The sequence below is a fragment of the Nilaparvata lugens genome, chromosome 3 (genome assembly GCF_014356525.2).
Source record: "Nilaparvata lugens isolate BPH chromosome 3, ASM1435652v1, whole genome shotgun sequence".
NCBI classification, from domain to species: Eukaryota; Metazoa; Arthropoda; class Insecta; order Hemiptera; family Delphacidae; genus Nilaparvata; species Nilaparvata lugens.
The window spans coordinates 72,526,847-72,549,212 of record NC_052506.1 but is presented as its reverse complement, the minus strand read 5'-3'; the positions used below and the strand labels follow the sequence as shown (position 1 = coordinate 72,549,212).

The following is a 22,366-nucleotide window of genomic DNA, read 5'->3' as shown; positions in this document are numbered from 1 at the left end:
ATGAAATATTGCAGTACAGAGATAACTGAGAATAATTATGAAGAAGGTGGGGAAATAACTATTCAAAATTTATCAACATACTCCAACTATCCCTATTTTTGTGGTGATTGGAGATAAATTTTTTATGCTCGATAAAATTTAAAACCAAAATAGTAACTTCTCAAGAACAAGGTTTCAAAGGCATGGGGGACAAAATTGGGCTTACATGATATTGAATTATTATTTATCTTCGACTGCAAAACTTCCTAAACTGTTCAAAATAACAGTCAAACTTCGATAACAAAAGTTAGTTAATCATAGCAACAAGTTTGAGAGAGCAGTTTTAAAGCACGAAGGCCTAGGCCTAGGCCCGTATATTGATTCTCCATCAACCCTCAGTGATGATGAAGGTCAATGGTGGAATTAGCGTACAATATGCCCTCTAACTGTTGCATTACGACTGGAATCGGACATCGTTGATTGACATATAAATGATTGATTGATCGATTGAGTGTGTGGTGGCCTTCCGAAGGGCTGTTATCAGCCGCCGAAGGGTCATCGGAAGAAGGAAAAGGAGTTATCGATGCGTCAAGGGCTCGCTAGGTAGGGCTGGTCGGCGCATCAGCCTTGACCTCTGTTGTGCGCATGCGCCACTCACTTGGCGCGAACTCTCAGTCAACGTTGGGGCAGGCTCGCGGATAGAGCTAAAAGTGTGCAAGGCGCCCAAACCCCGCGGCGCCAACAACAGGTAACACTGCCTCATTAATTTATTATCAAGTCAGGCAAATTAGATGGTCCCGAAAACTACTACTGAACCCTCCCTCTTACATTACTATGCAGGCAATTAGCTCCAATAATTACTATGCAGACATTGCAAGGAGTTAGCTCCAATAACTGAAGTATAGTCTACACTAAAGTATGGTACTCTCGAATAATGAAAGCATTGGGAATGACATCCAATGTACAGTATTGACTTTGCAAAACTCTTTGTCGGAATCGAAAATTATGAATGAAGTCAGCTCCTCGAGCTCATTTATACTCAATTTTAAATAATCTCAACTTTTTTCTCATTTCTTTCAAAGAAAAACACCACCAAAATTTCAATCTACTATTTTGCATTTTTTGGCTCCCAATTGATCATGACTATCGAAAATATTGTGAGGAAATTATTCAATGGTAATAATATTTTCATAATATCAGCCTTTGCAGTAATATATGTTACATTACCCCTTTTTTCGAATTCTACTAGATTTAATAAACTCTAAATTCAAAAACTTCCCCATTGTTCATGATTGGAGTTGATTGAATTTCACTCGAAAAAGTGATCAGATAGAACATTATATTGTGATTCCTTATTTGAAAAGATTTAATCCATGTCAATTGTACCTGATTAATTATAGTCAAACTTTGGTCATTTTACAAAAACTCAATATGATTTCATGATCAAAATTCAGTGATTTTTTTTATAACTTCAAAAACAACAATAATAATTCAAACAACAATCATAAGAATTTCCCTTGTTTATAGAACACAATGGCGTCGATTATTTTCATATTTCCAAAATTATTTATTTGTTAATATAATATGTTAGTATATGGTTACTTCCATTTTTACATGTAATATTCTTCTCCAAAAATTTCTCTCATATTTAATTTGTGTTCAATCATCCTTCATACTACTTGTCATAGCACTCAATATTATTGCAATATCGTGGTCTATCAAATTAAAAAATTCATTAGAAATCGGAGTAGTTGTTAATTCCAGTTTTTCAATTTCTGAAAAATATATTGTGATTTTGATCTCTATTTTTGTTTTTCCCACAAGTTCTCTAATCTAGAAAATAAATAATGAGATATTACCCTTTGTAATTTTATTGGAATTACTCTCACCACCGATGAGAAATATTGTATTACATTCTCATATTATGAATAATTTCATTAATTCTATTCGTTTCAAACTCTGAGATCAAAATTGATATAAATTTGCGTAGATGCAACGTTCCTATGATGTTAATGGAAAGTAAAAGCTTGAACTAGTCAAGGCTACGATTTTTTATCCATGTTTGAAATCCTGCCAATTATTTGGTGAATCTAATTTTATCTGTATCGCTTCTACACCTGAATTTTCAAGAATTCGACTCTCTCATTCATTCATCCTCTGAAGTCAATTCGACTTCATTCGAAAATAACATCTTCAGACGAAAAGCAAAGCAATTCGACTCTTTCATCCATTCATTCTCCGAAGTCAACAGTTTGAAACTCGTCTAAAATGAATCCCCAATTGATGAATGAATGAATACTACTTATTTCCATTGAAACATGTCACTTAGGAGTGTCTTTCTTCTAGGCCTTAGCTTAGTACGGTACGAAAAGCTATAAATAATGTATAGACTGATGCAAGGGAATCGCTAGAAAGCTGGAAAGTTGGGTGCTGGCCCAACTTCTCCAGTAACGGGTTTTATAGTTGAGACTCTCATAAAATGAGTTACCACAAAACAAGGGTACGATCTGAAACGATGAGCGTCAAGAAAATTTTATGTGTTGAGTTATACTGCCAGCGACATTTTACATCCTCACAGTATATGGTCATGGAAAATGGGACTGCCTTCAACACATTCAAGGCATCTGTTGTTGTTGTTGGAGGTGACAAGTGTTATATTTTGAACTAATGCAATTTGTAATAGTATAGGTGCAAATATTAATAGGTACTATTGGAAAATGTTTATGAGATTAGATGCGAAATTTGTAGAGGAATCGGTCCATCTAATATTGATGCTGCATTTTTATTGATCAGTCGATACTCCATGTTGAGAATATAATCTTTCATCTTCAATTGGTTCAGAGTTATTGTTAGTTGCTTTTCACTCAGATTTTAATAGTGACAAGTGCTTGATATTATTCCCTGATTAATGTCGTGTAGGAACCGTGGAAGATAACTCTCACTCACGTGCCTTCAGAATCACTTCTCTGTGACTTGCAGCTCATGTGAAACTATAGGTCCATTCGATCCTTAGCATAATCCTCCTCTTTCCTCATGTATAACTTTTGAACTTACTCACATGGTCTCTATAATCATTGTCATACGAAGAATCGCATGACAAATTTATTGATTTGCTTAGGAATGGTGTGAAGCTTCACACATTATTTATTGTTTTGGCCTATTGAGGCGCCAGAGAATATGTTCACGATTCAGAAAGAATTAAAATGGAAAACAAGAAAATGTATTGATTGGAGAGAATACCATATCCTATACTATTAAACGAGCAATTTCTGTTTATTTGTTTAGATGTTTGGATGTTTGGATGTTTAGATGTTTAGATGTTCAGATGTTAAGATGTTTAGATGTTTAGAGTTTTATATATGTTTATATGTTTGTATTTTACCGGATCTCGGAAACGACTCTAACGATTCTCACGAAATTCGGAACATAGTAGGTTTATAATATAGAAATTCGATTGCACTAGGTCTCATACCTGGGAAAACTCGCTGAAGGACATTAAAAGAATAATTATTATTAATCCTTGGAAAAACAGCTGATAATAATTATTTCAGCGTCAGTTGATGATGGAAGTGAGTGAGCGAGTTTATGTGTGTGGGACTGTGTCAAAATTATGACTCAGCTGTTGAACTATTGTAATCATTCAATCTGATACTTAGTGCCGGTTGAGAAAAAGCCGGGTTATTTTCAATCCTTATTAATTCCAGTAGATCCATCTTTCTGAAATGGTCTTGATTTGGTTCACGTGGAATCAATCAATATTAAAATTTAACCGGCTTTTGTGTAACCGGGCTTTTGTGAGGGAAATTTTTGCATTCCTCTGAGAATTAATCTCAATTTACTGCGATTAGATAGAACATTTATGTAAGAACTATGAATTTTATTATAATTTCTTCTTTCGTAATACATTTTTCATGCTTTTGTACTATATAGCGTAGCTCGGTCCCCGATATTACAATTGAAATGCAAACCAAGTCATTTGGTGATCAAACATCAAATCTTTTATTTGAAGGTTCGTACAGACATATGCGCCACAAATACACGCATTTCACTTTTCATCAGCTGATGCTATGCTTTTAATATATATGTATTTCACTGTTTATGTACAAATACAGTTATAATAAGAATATTTTCAGTTGATTCGTGGCGCTTAAGTCTGTATGCACCTTCTAATCCAATGTCGATTCAAACTTTTTTTTGGACTGTTTCACTTAACGAATTTTCTCCTGCTATTTAATTCTCTGGTCGATATTTGTAGTGGAAGAAGTCCTTGATTCTAATTATATCGCTTTCATTTGATATTTTATTTAATCAATAATTATTAAACTAGGTGAATGTGTTCTTACCAATCACGTTAATTCTTTAGAATAGGTTAGACGAAATGATTGAATTCATTCATCAATTATAGTAGGATGTCAATGTATTTGGAATAGATTCAATTTTCGTCAAGTCATAAAACAGCAAAAAAGATTAATGATTTCTCATTCAGGCTATGATACTTGATTCACCATAAACTTACATTATATTATTCACTACTTATGATTAATAATAATATCTCGAACCTCATGATAAATTTCAACATTGTTTACATGGATTCTGGTCTTGAAGTGTTTTTGGAAAGCAAGAATGAAATGAGATTTGCTTACAGTAAATGTTGCTTACAGTAATCTGAGCTGCGGATTGCATTTGAGCAGTGGTGCCTCAGGCCTTGTCCTGCATCTCGAGAAGAATGTGTTGAAATTATTTCTCTCCAGCAGAATATTTGGAGCACTGCAGGACTTCTTTCTCAAGGTTAGATACTCAAACTGATATCGCATTCATTCCAACAATGCATAATACAAGGAATAATGTATAATAAGTATATAACTTTATCATATTCACTGAATTCTGTTAACTATTTTAATCTAAATCAAGATAGGCTAACTCGAACTTTTTGATCAATTTGAAATGAAATTTTCATGAAGTTAAATATTGGAGTGTTAGGATATTTAATAAAATCAATCGCATGAATAAAGTTCTCACATTGAATTGAGAGAGGTCTTCTTATTGAATGTGATTGTTTTTTCTTCAGCGTGTAATGCCCAAATAAGCCTTGAGTCACTTTTTTAAGTGAATGGGAGAATACAGAACCGTGATGGTTCCGGGATGTGATTTTGAAACGCATAACTGATAATAAATTAGTGGAGCTTGTTAAACGGGAATACTGATAAGTCGCCACACACCTTATCTGAGCGATGGCATGTCGCACTGACCGCCGGATAATCATTTAACCGATTTAAGATTTGATCAGTATTGTCACAGCCACCTCTAGCCCAATGAGTTGACTACATTGTAGACGCATGTCACCTGCAACATGCTTTTCACTGCTTTCAACTGGGCTAAAAAGTTGACTGAATATGCAACGCTATGAACTCCATAAGCTGGGGCATCCTAGGTTGTTGTGGTTGATTATACGAAATTTACATTTCGGAAAGTTTGGAAATTCCTTTAGCATGTAACAAATTGATTCAATACGTTCCGCTATATACCTCAGTAGTTAGGAATTGGACCATCAACCTTGGACCGATTCACTTCCATGTAAGCGTCCAATAATAACAATATGTTAATCTATTCTTTCATTTGAAAACATCCATTTGAAGGCATCTAATCCCTTGTAAAAGCTCTCCACTTAAAAGTTCTTGCATCTGCAACTCGCAGTACTGAATTTTTACAGAATAGCTCAGTCGTTGAGATTTTGGCATCCAACGATTCAGTATTTAATGAGTGCGCCACACTGAGCTCGCTTTGTCCGCCGTACTACCTCTCAGCGAAGTTTTGTTGAATCGCCTAGCAGGCGATTGTAGGTGGTAGTGCGCCGTACTACCGCCGCGGTAGCGAGCTCGGTGTGGCGCGATCAACCTGAATACATGGCTAGCGATTTTTAAAACTTCGCTACCGCCGCGGTAGCGAGCTTGGTGTGGCGTGCCCTTAAGGAAAGTATGAATCTAATTTTGGATGGGATGATAAATTTGATTCTCAGCTATAGTGGGAAGATTATGAATGCCATTCATTAGCTCTTCACGTGTTGTAGTTGCTTGTTAGGGTATGTTCATTCATTTTCATTACTCAAACTCTATTTCTTTTGAAAGAGGAAAAGTACACAAAGGCATCATTAATATGTAAAGTAAGGTAGGTAGGCTGCTTCTCTTTGGACGCGGGATAACTCAACGCTGAGTAATTACTTGCCGAGATAAGGGCTGTAACCCACCATCACGTGAGGGTAAAGCATGCACAAGGGAAAAATTAGTGTGTAAATTCATATGCTCTAAATAACACACCAGAGAAATATAACACATTCATCAATCAACTTATTCTAAATAATCTCCGCCTCTGTTCGTTGATACATGCAAAAATATAAAAGGTAACTTTTTTCGATAAAGAAGATTCTTTAACAAAACAACATTAACATAAGGATGCCAATAAAAGAAATCTGGAACCATTACATGTTTGAATTGAGTTCAAATATTTCCATAGTTGTACAGTTCAATGAAATTCACAAGCCATAGGAATGAGGATATGGTTGGCTAGTCCAGAAGACTTAGCAAGTTTTTAAGAAGTCTCTGATCTTTATTATAACTCCATCACGCATATCACACTTAAATATTGCGTTAACATTTCAAGAGTATGATTAATAGTAGTAGAAATTCGTTATCATCCAGTATCCTTGATGTTTGAACTTGATAATTTAGTCCTTCTTTGAGAAGCCAGTTCCATTTTGAGTTTGGTTTGAATTACCGTGATTTCTCATTCAATCTTATACTATAGAGATCGATATTAGCTCTTCCATTACCGTGGACCCACTACAGATCACTCTTTCAAGGCGTCCGCTTCTGATCCGCGAGTGACCTGTAGTGAACCATTAATCTGAATTAACAAATACATAATTTATCCTCTACTGTTTTGTGGCTAGTTATTTAGCAGTTTTGAATTTCCATTGAAATTAAGATGTAAAGTTCATGTTACCTTTTATGACAGAGCCTTTTCAAGCTAAGGGTGATCCTATCATGATACTTACTATGAATATCAGATGATTCTATGTATGAGCGACCCTTACCATAAAAGACTAACCCTGATGTAGACTTACCTTAGCATGAAACATGACTATAGTTTCATAAGTTTCGATTATACCGGGCATAATGTTGAAATGAAATAAGTAATTTAATAATATCTAGAAAACTCCTATTAAAAAATGTACCATTATCGGGTTTCTAAATCACTCAAGAATATGAAAAGGTAGCCGACCGACCTCTTCTTCTTCTCGACCAACCTCTCCCTGACAAGAATCGTTGCATTTCGAAATCACAGTACAAAGTTTGCAAAAGTTGAAAAGCAGCCAAGCCCTGATGAACTGAGTGGGTCGAACCCAGTTTGTTAGGGCTGTTTGAGCTGGTGGGAGTGCAAAACCAATGGTCAGACGTTGAACCTGGATGTGGTCGAGTTACTGTGGTGTTGTGTGACTGAAACAGTAGACTGTTGTTGAAGTAAGAGTGATGTTGTGTGAGTGAGACAGCAGATTGCTCGAGCATCACCCGCATGCGATGCCTATAAATTCCATCTGACCATTATTTGGGAAACGTGTGAAGAGTGCACGCCACAAAAGTTATCCATATTTCTCTGTTTGTTACCAACGCTTCTCATGTGTAAAAATAATATTGCGAAGTACATTACAATATAGTCGCTGAACACTTCCTTCTATGCTGCATGCTTCTTAGTTCACTGAGAACAAGCGAAGCTCTTGAAACATTACTTGCATAGAGAAATTATTGTTCTTTTGTAAACAATTCCATTGTTTTGTATACTTGTCATTTGGTGGTTTTTACTTTTTTGATGATTTGGCAAGACATACTGAATAGAAGAGGACCAATTCAACACTCCAGCTCATGTTGTAAGGCCGCAATCAATTACTGTCGGAGTTAGGAAAATCCTTATTGAAACCCCTATGGATATCTCATGATAAAGTAGTGATATTCGTTCAGCTTCAATTGGTGAGGGGTACCTGACGGAAGTTCCACCTCGCGTAAATAACTTATTGAGTCGTCAATGAGCCTCACAACTGCTTTATAATATTACTCGGGACCGACAATTTAACGGTAGCACGGGAGTCACCTGACTAAAAACTTTGTTCATAATTATCCGGGTTTTTACTCGGCACCTCAAGGTTGCAACGCAAGCACTAGTCTATATCCACAAGACCACGGATCACTCAGTGATCATCTCGATTATCTTATCGTTCAATTTTAAATGAATTGATCTTATTCCTTGACTTATCCATCAAAATTGAATTTATTAACTTCTTGTATTGATTTAATATCAGTCTGAACATCAATTTGGAGAATGAGGAAAGAATTACATGATAACTATCATATCCTGTGACATTTACGCCCAATCGCCTCAGAATCGAACATGTATTATATTTTATTGCTCTTCCATTTGCAATAACAATAATTGTTCATCACCTACTACCGGTGCACCGGCACAAAACTGTGATTGAAGCGATTCCACAGATGTGTGACCTTGAAATGTCCATTAATAGAGATGGTATCGCACCTAAACAACCCTCGAAGTTTTTTTTTTCAACAGCCGAGTCCTGAACACTTGATAATATTAATCCATTAACATTCGAATTCCTGCACGAAAAGTCTGACCTGGAAATCAATATCCTATTCATTGTATGCCAGTCAGTATATTTATTTTGAATTCAATGTAATATCTAATCCATATTATCAGCTTTTTCTTATGCCACTCCTTTAGCTCTTGAACCATCATTTTTCCTGACCTGGAAAATAAGTACATAATATGAAGAAATTCTGACCCGAAGCGCAATATCAAAACTCGATAATCAATTATTGAAAACAGTTCTGCATTTCAAAATATAATTTTTGTTTCTTTGTTGAACTCCCCCAATTGATAGGAGCCTTCCCCCCCTCACCAAGGCTTCATCGAAAACTGAACGAGGCATTGTACGCTGTACAGCCTGGTGATTGGATAACTTCCCTCCACAATTCAATTAAAACAGCGAATCCGTTGTAATCTTGCTTAACAGTTCACTAATTAGTATGGTAAATCCGTTCTTATCGTATTGGAGAGCGCACTGAAGCGCAGGGCTGGATTACATCTTTCTCGTCCACCAATGTGTGACTCTTTTCACAACATTAATCACGGTTCAGTGTTGCCATGAGCGCGAAATTTTCATGCACGCTCACGTATAAATCTGAGTGAACTATGAGGCAGGAGGCGTTAAGCCGAGCTGACATTGTTCTGTGTACACGCGGTGCATGAAATGAGCCCAAACTTGGTCAAAGACAGCAACTGGCGATTAGTTATTCCATAGCTCAGCACAATGTGAGCTGCAACTTTCTCATGTCGTCTTGCCTGCAGGGCTGTGTACTCAATTGTCTGCTGGTGGTGGAAATCTTGCTAGTCTGATACCCAAACAAGAAGGCTGGATGTGCATGTGATGCCATCGCAACTCGTTAGCCGTACAATCAATAAAACTTAACACTCTGTTGGTTTCATCTTATGTTTCCTTCTATTTTACACAGAGCTCTACAGAAGGAGACTTCTTCATTTACACATGAAGATGTTGAATTGGTTCTCCAATTAATATAAATAACTTCAAAACCTGAGAACATTCGATCAACTGGGTCGATGAGTATGAGTTTCCATAAATGAGATAAGGGATGATTTATCAAATCATTCAGAATCACACAACTTCCAGAAGAGTATCTCAGGCTAAAGCCAAAAACGAATCCAATTCTGATTCAAACAACAGTCTAGATATAGGTAGGTTATAATTATATCACTCTTTTATATTCACGAGTTACACTACAATTTACAACCCAAAAGAAGCAAAAAACGATTTCCAATCTAAAAATACCTCTAAAATCAGTTTATAAACAATGATTCTATAAGCACCAGGCGGAATGCTATTCGAGTTAATATATTGAAATGCAGTAGTGCCAAGTTATAGTGGTGGGGGGGTAGATTCGGCCGAAGGCTGCGCCCTTGAATTCTTGGAAGGGAAGGGGGGCTCAGAATCAAATCTTCAGGAAGGTCCAAAAAAATCATTAGTGTTTAAAATAAGAAACAACACTTCTTAGGTTATCAATTTATAAGGGGGAGTTAGAATGATTTGGTGAATTTTAGGTGGGGGTGCTTTTATGGGCTTGGGTGAGGGGTGAGCACCCCTAATATATGAGTAACTACATATCTTAGTAGTATATCAGACTAAGTAACAATTTCATCTATAGTTAGATCTGTGGTAGTATTTATACATATAACCTTGAAGGTTTGCTGATACGTATAGGCAATACTCGTATTTCTCCAGTTCGAAACTTACAACTGACAGCTAATTGAATATAAAGTTCTGTGATGTATAATAATCACTATTGTTGCTCTCGTGAGCTCTATTCCGGAGTTTTATGTTATTGAATTATATTAGGAGATGTATTCGAATCACTCCAGATACAGTATCCAGATTTCAAATATGAAATCATGCAGTTCATGAGAATCATTGATTACTGACTATCGCATCAACTGTTTTTGGGATTTTATCACAGTTTATAGGTCTTAATGACATATCTAATCTTTGGAAAAGTTCATCAAAACTCTTTTTTGAAATTTATATTGCATAACCCTCTCGAAAGCAATGGGCTTGAGAACATCCTGATCTGAGCTCCTATGGTAATAAGAAAAGTTATATTATCATTCTCCTGCCATGAGACTCAATTGAGACTCATTTCACGAATAGTCTTTGAGAAGTTTAACTCTCTATTCGCTTACTTTGGCGACTCAAGGTTGATGAAGAAGTTGAATGTTTCAGTGCTATTGAATGAGAGTCTCGTTCCTGATGGTGGAGCCGACAGTGTGCTAAGTAAAGCCCTTCTATGGCATCAGTCGACTCCATTGACTGGATTTTTTTCAAGATGATGGATGTGGCTATTTGTCACCATCCGTCTCCTTTGAACTTTTCGATCTGGCTTTTCCAAGCTATCTCTTGCTCCGTGTACAATGAATAGGATTTGCGTTTTTTCTCGTCGCGAATGATCCTAGGTGATGGAATGTGGTATCAGGCCATAAAACTTTCATCTCAAAATCGAAAGAGGAACTCTCATTCTATTTTCCAGGAAACTCTATTATCTCCCATTCTACTGTAAATAAGCAGTGTCATTCAAAATGTTTTGAAAATACACAAGCTTCCCTACACCTTACAGTATTGTAATAAGATACTTTCAATGAGAATATCATAATTACTCTCAAATTCAGATTCTTTGAATAGCACAGCATACCTGCTCGAATACTGCTCGAGCAGTATTGAATAAAGTTGGATCACTGAGGAAATAGAACAGAGAATATTCTTGTTTTTTGTGGTTGAATCTTTCCAAACAGAAAAGCGCATCTATTTCCTCTCGATGATCCATTTCTACTTAGTCATTGAAAAATTATTTCGACACAAAATTGAGACACGCAGACAATAACTAAATAATTAGGCATTTAAACAGTAGCCTATATAATCATTCCACCCGCATCACTCACCCACTTGCTTCTCACACTGATCCAATCAAGCATTTTGAATAGCAAAATAAAAAAGTATTTCCACTGTAATCCAATAAGATCAAGTGCAATCGAATTGAGTACGGGTGTGACGGAATGAGATGACATTTGGTGGGGATGGGGCTTGGAATATGGATTTCCATCCGATGGAAGAGGAAACGCTGCTGTAATCTATTCTCCAATGGGAATACGCGAACCTAGAGCGACTCGCTCCGCTCGCCAGCGATGCAGCAGCTCTTTCTTCGTGGACCTCACACAATGCAGTATCAGAATTAGTGATGAAGGGCAAGTACACGGGGTCTGTGTGCTGCATGTTTGAGCAAAGTTACACTTTCATGTTTGGGTATTCCCTTCTGATCAATGTGTAAAACCAACTTCCCTGCTCGCCAAAAAGAAAAAAGAAACCTTATTCAAGTACATGCATGCATGCATCCAATTAGCAGCCCGAATTTCCTTTGTGGATGACATGTCGTTGGAACCTTTTATACATTTCGGTTGCAGAGAGCTTATACATATGAACTCGTTTATTTTCTATAGATAAAGCAATATTATTCAATTCTGATGAAAGATATACAAAATAATTTATACAATCAATTTCTTCCATGGAAACAAAGATGATTATGGGAATAATGGAATTTTTTGATTAATTAGATATCTCAAGGAATAGATTACTGCTTTCCACTATACAAGCATGAATTGGAGATAAAAAAATATTGATGTATCCAAATGTTTCCTCAAAGCTGCACTCACATTGATATGAAATGAATTTTCTAATTCGATCGATTTCAATCTAGTGGGATTAATACAAGCCTTTTAGTTGGAGATGTTGAGACCCCGAAAATCTCACCAGCTCTTGCTTTTTTTTAATCAATCATTTTCCTTTAAAACGTTTCTTTAGATTGCTACTGATAAAATTATCTCTAAAATTATTTCCATGTGAAAGATGAATAATAATATCTTGTGATTCGGCTGGCTTAGGTTTGGTGTCAGAAGTTTTTAGGCCGCACCTGATCAATTTCAGGGCTTCTGACGTCACCCAACGACTGTTTTTAGGCAGATGAGACTGACAAATGAACGAGTCCACCTGAAAAACGGGAGTGGCCCAAGAAGAATATCAAACTTTGAATTATTCAAATTCCATCCGATGAAATAAAGTAAAAAAAAATAAAATTCCATACCTATTCAATACAATACTGTTGCATGATTTTCGGTTAGAAAGGATACATCAATGGAATTAACATGTGAAATTGTTATTCATTTCATGATAGGATATAAAAAATACCTCATTTTTGTTGAAGAACTTATTCCATTATAGGATACAAAATTATCAACTTTCAGATAAAATCTACTACATGAAATCTATCTACTTATAGGTATTCAATTCTATATGTACAATTATCCTAACATTCATATTCCATTGGAATATAGTACATCAAATTTCAAGAGGAAATATCTCTGTGCCAATGTAATTCTGGGTCAAATCTCAATTTTCTTATATGTGGATGAATTCCAGGATATGATACGAATAATTCCAGGAAATGGATCATCATAATCCTTCTGAAATATGCTACTATGCTACTGACTCACTAGAATTGCATAATTGGAGAACTGTGACCGTTGAAAAATTTACTGAGAGATTTTAACGATGATTAGAGTTGGCGGAAAGCAATAGATATCAGTTTTCAGAAGTGGGATTAAAAATGCATCAAGGGAATCAAACAGTGCGATTTTCTCATGTCTGGTCTCTGTTGTTTTTTCCAGTCCCGTTGGATCAATTCGCTTCTGTGGAGCACAGCCAAATTACATTATGATGTTGACTCGGATGCTTGATGAATTGATTAATTTCCACTTCTTGTCAGTTATGTTGGTATGAGTGACGATGTGCAGAGAGAGCCTGAGTGGGATCAGAAAAGAGAGAAAACAACTGAGGATAAGAGAATAGTAGAAAGAGATAAAAATGAGAAAAGAGAATTAGAGAGATTAAAAAGATTATCAAGCTCTTTGATATTTACAATATCTATTTTACAAAATTACTAGTTCAAAGTTGGGTGATAACTAGAGCGATTGGAGTGTAATGTTCAGCATATTATTTGTATTGAACTTCAATGATCGTTTCAACTAGTCGAGCAGAATTGGGACATAACCTTATTACAGACTATACGTTCAAGAAAGGGTAGTATTAATAACGGTGTATGTCAGTACCTATTCAGTGACAGGGCTGGATCGGGAAGACGTAGGCTATAATTTGACCTTTGATGGTGGAAAAGGTGGGGATGAGTTCTATGTCTATCCTCATCAGACCTTGGCTCAGTTTCTTTCTCACTCACTCACTCACTCATTTACAGTCACCAAGTTGTCTTAGGTATACAAATTTACAAATCGTGTCTGGGTTTTATTCTGTTTTCTTCTCTATTGAATATGAGTATTAAATTAAAATGGAATTGAGAAACTGGGAGAATCAAAGATGAAGTTGAAAAAGTGTATTCATGATATTTATTTTAATTATGAGACAGTTGAAGAGATTGAATTTTCGATTGATTGCCTTTATCGAGGGCTTAAAAATAAAGTACTATCTACTTGGTTCTCTTCTTAATCTCAATCTTAGGCTAGTTTTAAGCATCGCTTTCTGGACGTACGATTTTCTGCTGTCCTCATAAATCCCTGCACACACCCATAGATTTTTGTTCATACGATATTTTGCCGTCTTTATGAATTCTATCATATTAAACAAACATCATATGTTTAAAATCATCTGTTCAATGTATTGGAATTTATAAGGACGGCAAAATACCGTATGTACAAAAATCGATGTGTGTGTGCGGGGCTCAACTCCTATTAAATTAAACAGATTATGTCAAACAAATGATGTTTAATTTGTCAAGATCCGTTTAATTTGATGGAATCCATGAGAACGGCGAAAACTCGAACGTCCAAAAATCGATGTGTGTGTAACCACTACCTCCGTAAACAAAGCCGTAGCGCATTCGTGTGAAGTCAGCACGGGTAAGGCTTCTACAGTAATAAAAATCTTTGATTTCAACTGATCTATATCAACTAGTAGGAGCCCTACCTGTGCTGACGTCACACGAATACACTACGGCTTTGTTTACGGAGGTAGTGGTGTAACCGGCTTTACTGATAGTGTTGATGACTGAACAAAGATATACTCAGTAAACTCACTGCACTTCTAGAAACTTGTGGGCTAAATTGATTAACTACAAACTACAAAACCGAAGTTTGGTTTGAGACTTTATACTATAAATTTCTGGATATGGCAGGCAATTAATGAACTCTACCAGGGATAGATGAACTGATTAATATAATTTACTATATTGTCATAAAATTCAATTCCCTGAAGAAAAATAAAATGGTTTTAAAATGAATAAATGCTCTTCAAATCAAACTTTGAATAATGGCGTCTTTGTTTCGTGGCTGACAGCATAGGCTCTATGGCGTGACTGCAGTGAATTTATTTTAATTTATTACAATTTAAATCCTACATATTTTCTTCAATAGTATTCAACAAAGCATCATTCAAGTATTGTATGTGAATCGATTCCATTATCCGCGTATTTCTATATGGAATGTGTGGTCAGTGCACGCTCGGTCGCTCAAAGGCTTGTTGTATGCATAGAAGTGAAGGAGAAATGGATCTATTCTCGGTCCGTCAAATACTTCGGAAGGACGTCATCTTCTGGTTCAGACAGTGTGAACTATGGGCTGACAATGTTGCCTGAATTGAATAAACATCAATCAGTTATTCATGTACCGTATGGAGTACCTAACAATCAGCCAAAAACAGATCTATCATTGATTGGACTGATGAAACCGTTGCGTTTATACTGTGAGCCATATCTTTGAAGCAAAACAATTTTGAGTATATGTATGTAACCATTTTTCAAGGAAATATTTCATAGTATCCATCACTATACATCAAGTATTCCATCACTCATCACTATCTTTACTATTTTCAGTATTACTATCATTAGTATCTCTCCCTTTTTGTTAAATGTTTGATTCACGCAATAGAACGCATTCTAAGGAAGAGAGTATGATATTATTTTGGAAACTGATCCCGAATATCAAAGACTTGCAGGGCTGGAATTCCCAATAGGCCCACTAAACCTGAGCTTATTGGTGTAAGCTCTCAGAGGGCACACGACCAGAGAGAGAAGGAAACCACTATAAAAAATATATTCATAACTCAACATATATTTTTCAATTGATTGAGAAGAGTTAGACTGAAAGGCATTCTGATTTCAAAGTCATTGGACCACAACTTCTGGGAAAATATTTTCCGGCATCCCAGATTGCAATAATTTGTTAAGTTACTTTTCAACAACTCATTTTCAATCAATGATGGTCAATGTGATCAACTTTTGGTTCAACTCTCTAAAATAGACTGCCAGTCGGTATGAATTCAGTAATCTATTTCAGAATATCTCGTTCTAATATGACACAGTTTATTTGTTATAGCATAAAATCTATTCATGTTGTGTTTCTGAGATTCAAACCTATTATTATGATACTAACTATGATTCAGTGCTAAATTGATCCAGACTGGCCTGAAAATCAAATCATGAGGAGTCCCAAAAAAGGTCAGTAGTGTTTAAAATTACTATTGGTAAAATTTTTTTATAGTGGTGGTAAGCCTGGTGCGTTCATGGACTTTATGGCGGGTGTGAATCAAATTTGAACTATCCTAGTTAAGTTGTTCTCTGAACCATTCTATTACATTCTTATCATTGCATACATTTTTCAGGGCACTACTATTTCTTAGTAGATCACGCCTCCAAAACTACAGAGTTGTCTGATTAGTCAATTGTTTAGTCGCCATTTTACCTTAGCTGCTCACTACCAATAAGAAACAAGCTGGCCATTGGCCAATGAGACTGTTTGTATAATGTGGGTTGTGGCATACATTAGGATAGCCCTTATGTTTTTGTGTCTTGAGTAAGATCTAGAGCTTATTCTCCGCTAGAATTATTTTTCTCAAAGTGAACGAACCTGTATAATGTAGAAAACATACGATAATAATTATAATAATAATGATATTCGTATGGCTTTTATTGGTGGGGAGTCCCTGACGGAAGTTCCGCCTCGCGCTTGCCTAAATATATCATTCAAGCCATCAATGGGCCTCACGACTGTCATACTTCAGCCGGGACCGACAATATAACGTACCCATCTGATAACATGGGGATAATAATATTATAAAGTTGCTTCAAGATATGGTCTTCCAGCAATATTAATACGCCTGATATCGATTTTAAAATAATATTATGTTCTAGAATAGAGTAACTCCAACTAGAGTCGGATGGAAAAAATTTTATTTTTCCAATAGCTTGGATTATCTGTTTTGATTCTTCGCTGTATATTAGTCCCTTTCAAAACTTATCTGTATTCTGTATTAATATTTATTCAATTATTCTGTCATCATGAACAGAAAAGTTATGTTTTTTGAATGAAAACCCTTTCGCTTAGGAAATATTCATTCAATTTCTAAGGAAAACTCAAGAATAGCTGTCATTCCCACTGCTCCATCGTGATCAAAGTTATAATCCCTTGGTTTTCTTTTCTCTGAAAGTATTCATCTGATTATCTTATGAAAGCAACGCTTGAGTCTTCCGTGATCCCTCTTCAACAATTCAAGTTTTCCCATTATCTTCCATTGAAATGCTGATTAAAATAGAGATTGTTATGAACTTGACTTTTTTCATTTCAAATTTCATAAGACTTCTGTCCTCGTGTTGAATTGAATCTTCTCAACGCAATACAAATATGGCCAGGATGAAACGACTATCGTTGCACCCTTCAGTCTGCTAGTGATACCTACCTGGTCGCGGGTTCTAATCCCGCCGGTAGGTATGAACATTTGATTATCTCATGAAATTATACTTGCAGTTCTTATCAGTCATGCACAAGCAAAATGTTCATGTGTACATCATCCGCTTTAAAAAAGTAATCTTAAAAAGAAATTATTACAAGAAAATTGTATGTTCGATATTGATATTTAATCATTTGATCAAAAATTGATACATATTCCATTCAGAACTTGAAATTCATGAAATGTGATAAAATATTCATTAGAATACTCACAATATTTTACTCTCTCTCTCTCTCTCTCTACTGTATTTACAACTCATCCACTCTCAATTAATCAATGTTCAATACCTATTCCTATAAGAAGCAAAATTCAAACTCGACTTCCCAATTCACATTCCTGTCTCATCTATCATGATTCTTTGAACATGTACTATGAATTGTAATACCAGACGCATTTTACTATCACCAGAAACTACCTTCTTCCACTACTGTTGAAGGATTCATCGACTTTCCACAAATGCTCGAACGATTTTCGAGCAGTTTTGTCCTGGGAGACAGACAATTTCTCTAGTACCGCTACAGCATCAGCTCATTCTCACATTAGTTGTAGGTAATGATAGGTGAGTTGTGTGCGTTTAGGGGTTGAAGAGGAGGGAGGGGGTCTGGGATATTGATTCGATGAGGTATGCAGCGGTGGGCCAGAGCACAGAGCAGGAGAGTCACTCTTTCACTCAAACTCTCACTCTCTCTCTCTCTCCACTTTGACAACTACATGCAACAAGTACCACCTGTATGCTCCTCTGTCTACTTACCAGCTAGACTCATCCTCTTCATCGTTTAGAGAGAGATAAAGAGAGACAGGGAGAATAACAAAGAGAGAGAATAATATATAGTAGAAATAAGAGAGAGGGTGTACCAGTACCTCAAACTCCCCTGCACCTTTCACCTAATGAAAACGCTCGAATTTAGTTAGCACGTGTTCAGCACTTAATGACGTCAAGTGTTCGCAGTTTACCGGATGCATATATAATTATCGAAAACTCGCAGCTCGTAGTGACAACTTCACTGACAGAGACAAACCAACATTACATTATTTGTCTGTCTGATTAGCTGCATGTCGCAGTCAATCATTGTTGAGAATGAGTTCCATCGAATAATCGATTATATTTTCTGTTTTCAATTAAATGCACTGCATTCATCTATATCTACTGCAATATTCTATCTATTGTATCCTATCAATGTATTCTATATATTGTATTAAATTGTATTCTATCTATGATATTACATTAGTCATCTTTTATGAGTTTTTTATTCGAGAGCTCTCACTCCACCTCATTCAATAATATTGATTATCAGTCTAAGTTGATTAATGATGTCAATGCATTTCCACTCAAGTCGCTTAAGCTTTTGAGAGTTTCTATTTGGACCTCAAGTGTAAGACATAAAAATATAATGTTATCATATGAACCGGGTATGAAGTATGTGCTATTATAGTTCCCAGAGAAACTATTCCTCCACCCAGATCTCAAAGTTCTATGATAATAGTCAGTATTAATTGATCTGCCCGATTTGGGGTCATTTACACTGTAAAAGCATAAACTGAATTACGTCAGCAGATGGCTTAAACTCAGAATAAACCACATCATAGCAAACGAGACTTTATGAGAATTAATCCAGTTCAAAATTATAATTTCGTTTAAGCTGGCACTGTGCGAACGGCACTCAAACTAAAATTGATAGTCAATGATTGAAGGATGAATTTTAGTTGACGTAGAAATAGTACCAGAGAGTCTACCAGAGATCGAACCTTGTTTCTCCTGTTTCTATCAGGTCCATCGAGAGCCGAGCGAGCTTCATCCTGACTTTGAAAAAACATCTTTTGGAACAAATGACTGAAACTGTCCGGCCCTAGAACGATCACATGACAACCATCCCCCACCCAACCAACAAATACAAAATACAAACCTTTAAACCTGTTTTAGAATGAATTGTATATATATCTATATATATAAAAGCGAAATGGCACTCACTCACTCACTCACTCACTCACTCACTCACTCGCATAACTAAAAATCTACCGGACCAAAAACGTTCAAATTTGGTAGGTATGTTCAGTTAGCCCTTTAGAGGCGCACTAAGAAATCTTTTGGCAATATTTTAACTCTAAGGGTAGTTTATAAGGGTTTAAAGTTCGTCTTTTAGCATGTATATTCTTCTTCTCCCAATCTCTTAATTATAATTGAAATTTTCATATCATATGTTACTATAGAACTATAATCTAGATAGAGTACCTCTTCGAAACAGTTGTTAACTGGCAACTAAATTAATAATTTTGTCAGGTTGGCATTGAGTTGAGTTGACTTTGTTAGGTTGGCACCAAGTTGAAGATTTAAATGCATTTATCGCGGAAAAATTGATTAAGCACTGCTACTTCAATCCTGGGAATATTATATTACTAGCAGTCAGGCTCGCTTCGCTCGCCATATCCGTTTAGCCAGCCGTTTAGTCTGGACCCCGACTGGATTGTCCTAATATATGATAAAAATGCCCAAATGAAAAATGCAGGCGAGTGAAGCGAGCCTGCTGATCTCATTCTTGGATGATCCAGTCGGGGGTCCAGGGGGCGGAGCCCCCTGGCTAGACGGATATGGCGAGCGAAGCGAGCCTGACGGCTAGTTTTTTATATATATATATATATATATATTATATAAACTCATGTTTTTTTAATTATCCACTGCATACTGCTGTATATTACTGAAAGTTGATTACCCTGATCTACTTTCAGCCTACTTCATTTTATTAATCAATAATAATTTGATCTTATCTACCTATATAATTATTTTACTCTATCAATTTTCTTTTTTTTCTCTTAATATTTATATTAATAAAAAATTTCCATTAATAAATAAATCCTTAGTTTAATTAATTAAATTAACGTTTTGGTAGAGAGTTAGTGGGCAGGATATTTTTAATATTCTTTCCGAAGAATGGACATTGATATGTCCAAAGCTCCGCCAATTTATGTAGATGCATAACAATATAATTATCTATAGTTATTATATTACAAATTACTTTTTCATATCATATACAGTTCAGTAATTATTTTCTTAGTCTATATTATGTAATTCATCTATAATTTTGCTGTATTGTAAGCTATTGTATATAAGTGTATAAGCCAGTATATATTGTAATCTACATAAATAAAGTACTCAATCAATCAATCAACCTTGAATGAAGTAAGAAGAAGAAGAAGAAGAAGAAGAAGAAGAAGAAGAAGAAGAAGAAGAAGAAGAAGAGAAGAAGAAGAAGAGGAAGAAGAAGAAGAAGAAAAGGAAGAGTTTACCAAAGAATGATAATGGTGTAACGACCGAAGCCGGTGTCACGATTTTTTAGACAATATCTAGTACTTTTATTCAGTTGAGATAATAGTTCAGAATATCAACACTCAACTAATATTTCTGTCATTATCGTTTTATTCCTTGAAGCTCACTCAAAACTTCTTGAATAATATTTTGAGGAAAATTCGGCGACCTTACACTTTGTATGTTAAGGGAGAATAGCATATTTTATTTTCCAACGTGTATTCAACAGGAGAAGCTTGTAGATTTTAGAGTTTTAGAGGATCGTACTGGCGGAAACGCAAGTGGGGCAGCTGGGGGTGTTTCTAAGCTGCGGAACCGAGCCTGGTACTTAGGTAGCACTTGCTTTGTGTGTTAAGCTGAGACACAGCGGCACAGCCCAGCGGGCACAGGCACAGTCGGCTGTCGTGGCCTATTGCAATTTTAATGGATTCAACTTGCAGTCGGGTTTCTCTGACTGCGCTCACTCCTTCACCCTTCGCCTTCTGAAATATAATCAGCGCCGCTTCCTTGCGGACGGCTCCTGCCCGACCCGGCACCGACCCGACCCGACCCGCGCCCGACCGGCTCAAGACACAGCGCTTACATCTTATTAAATGTGAACTACACATCCTGCTGCAGCATTTAATTGCACTGAATATTCAAAATACCAACTGGGATGCTGACCAGCTATGCTGTACAGTACTTGGACCACACACATTTACGCTTCCATGTAGACGCAAACAGACCATCCTATCATTCCTATCTTGTTGTTCTGAGATTTATTGCTTGCTAGTTATCTACCTACGTTTTTGTATGAATTATATGCATTGCATCATGGATACAAAAAGTGATAGTTTCATCATAGAATAACCAATCTATCGTTCTACCTTGGTTTGATATAACGTAAGTTTACAACCTCATTCTACCATGTTCGATTTTAGAAGTTAGATTTGTATGTTTGAAGTCATAAACAGGCCATTATTTTGATAATTATCATGTTTCCTGATATTTTAAATTCGCTCTGTTTTGATCAACAGAATCTCTTCCTAAAACTGAGGTCAATATGTAGGAAATATTTATTTGTGCTACAACTGAAGGTCCACTCACTATCCTGGTGATATCCGCTCATTTCTGGGAAAATTGTAGGAGCTTCGTAATATTTTTGAGAAAAATGCCGGATAATCACCAAAAAACCATGTTTTTCACGGTTTTCTCGAAAACAGCTCGGCAAACGGCATAATGTTATTCCCCTAAATTATCTTCGTTTAAGAATGAGGCTTATAGATCAATGAGCAAGGAAAGTTGTGTGAGTGTACCACACCAGATTTTTACTCTAATTTTGGCGTATGAAGGAGGCTCCTTTTTCCTTTTATATTATCCTTGAAATGCAAAATTTCCAAAAACCTTGTATATACATCGACGCGCAATTTAAAAAGGAACATACCTGTCACATTTCATGAAAATCTATTACCGCGTTTCGCCGTAAATGCGCAACATATAAACATTTAAACATTAAGAGAAATGCCAAATCGTTGACTTGAATCTTAGACCTCACTTCGCTCGGTCAATTAAAATTTCAAAATTATTCGAGCCCTGATAGAATGACTGACTCACTGTACAGTCAGTCGAAA

The 22,366-nt window shown here is 36.0% G+C and overlaps 1 protein-coding gene across 2 annotated transcripts in view; it reads left to right on the top strand.

The window, feature by feature from the left end:
* Nucleotides 1-649: 649 nt before the first annotated feature.
* Nucleotides 650-22,366, top strand: part of LOC111044272 — a 48,376-nt gene continuing 26,659 nt past the window's right edge. Inside the window, exons 1-2 of one of the 2 annotated variants that reach the window (XM_039424478.1) lie at nucleotides 652-727; nucleotides 4,641-4,767. The gene's annotated coding sequence lies outside the window, so the exon portion shown is untranslated. Of the gene's footprint in view, nucleotides 728-4,640; nucleotides 4,768-22,366 lie in introns of both variants that reach the window. The other variant, XM_022329401.2, reaches the window with a different exon arrangement.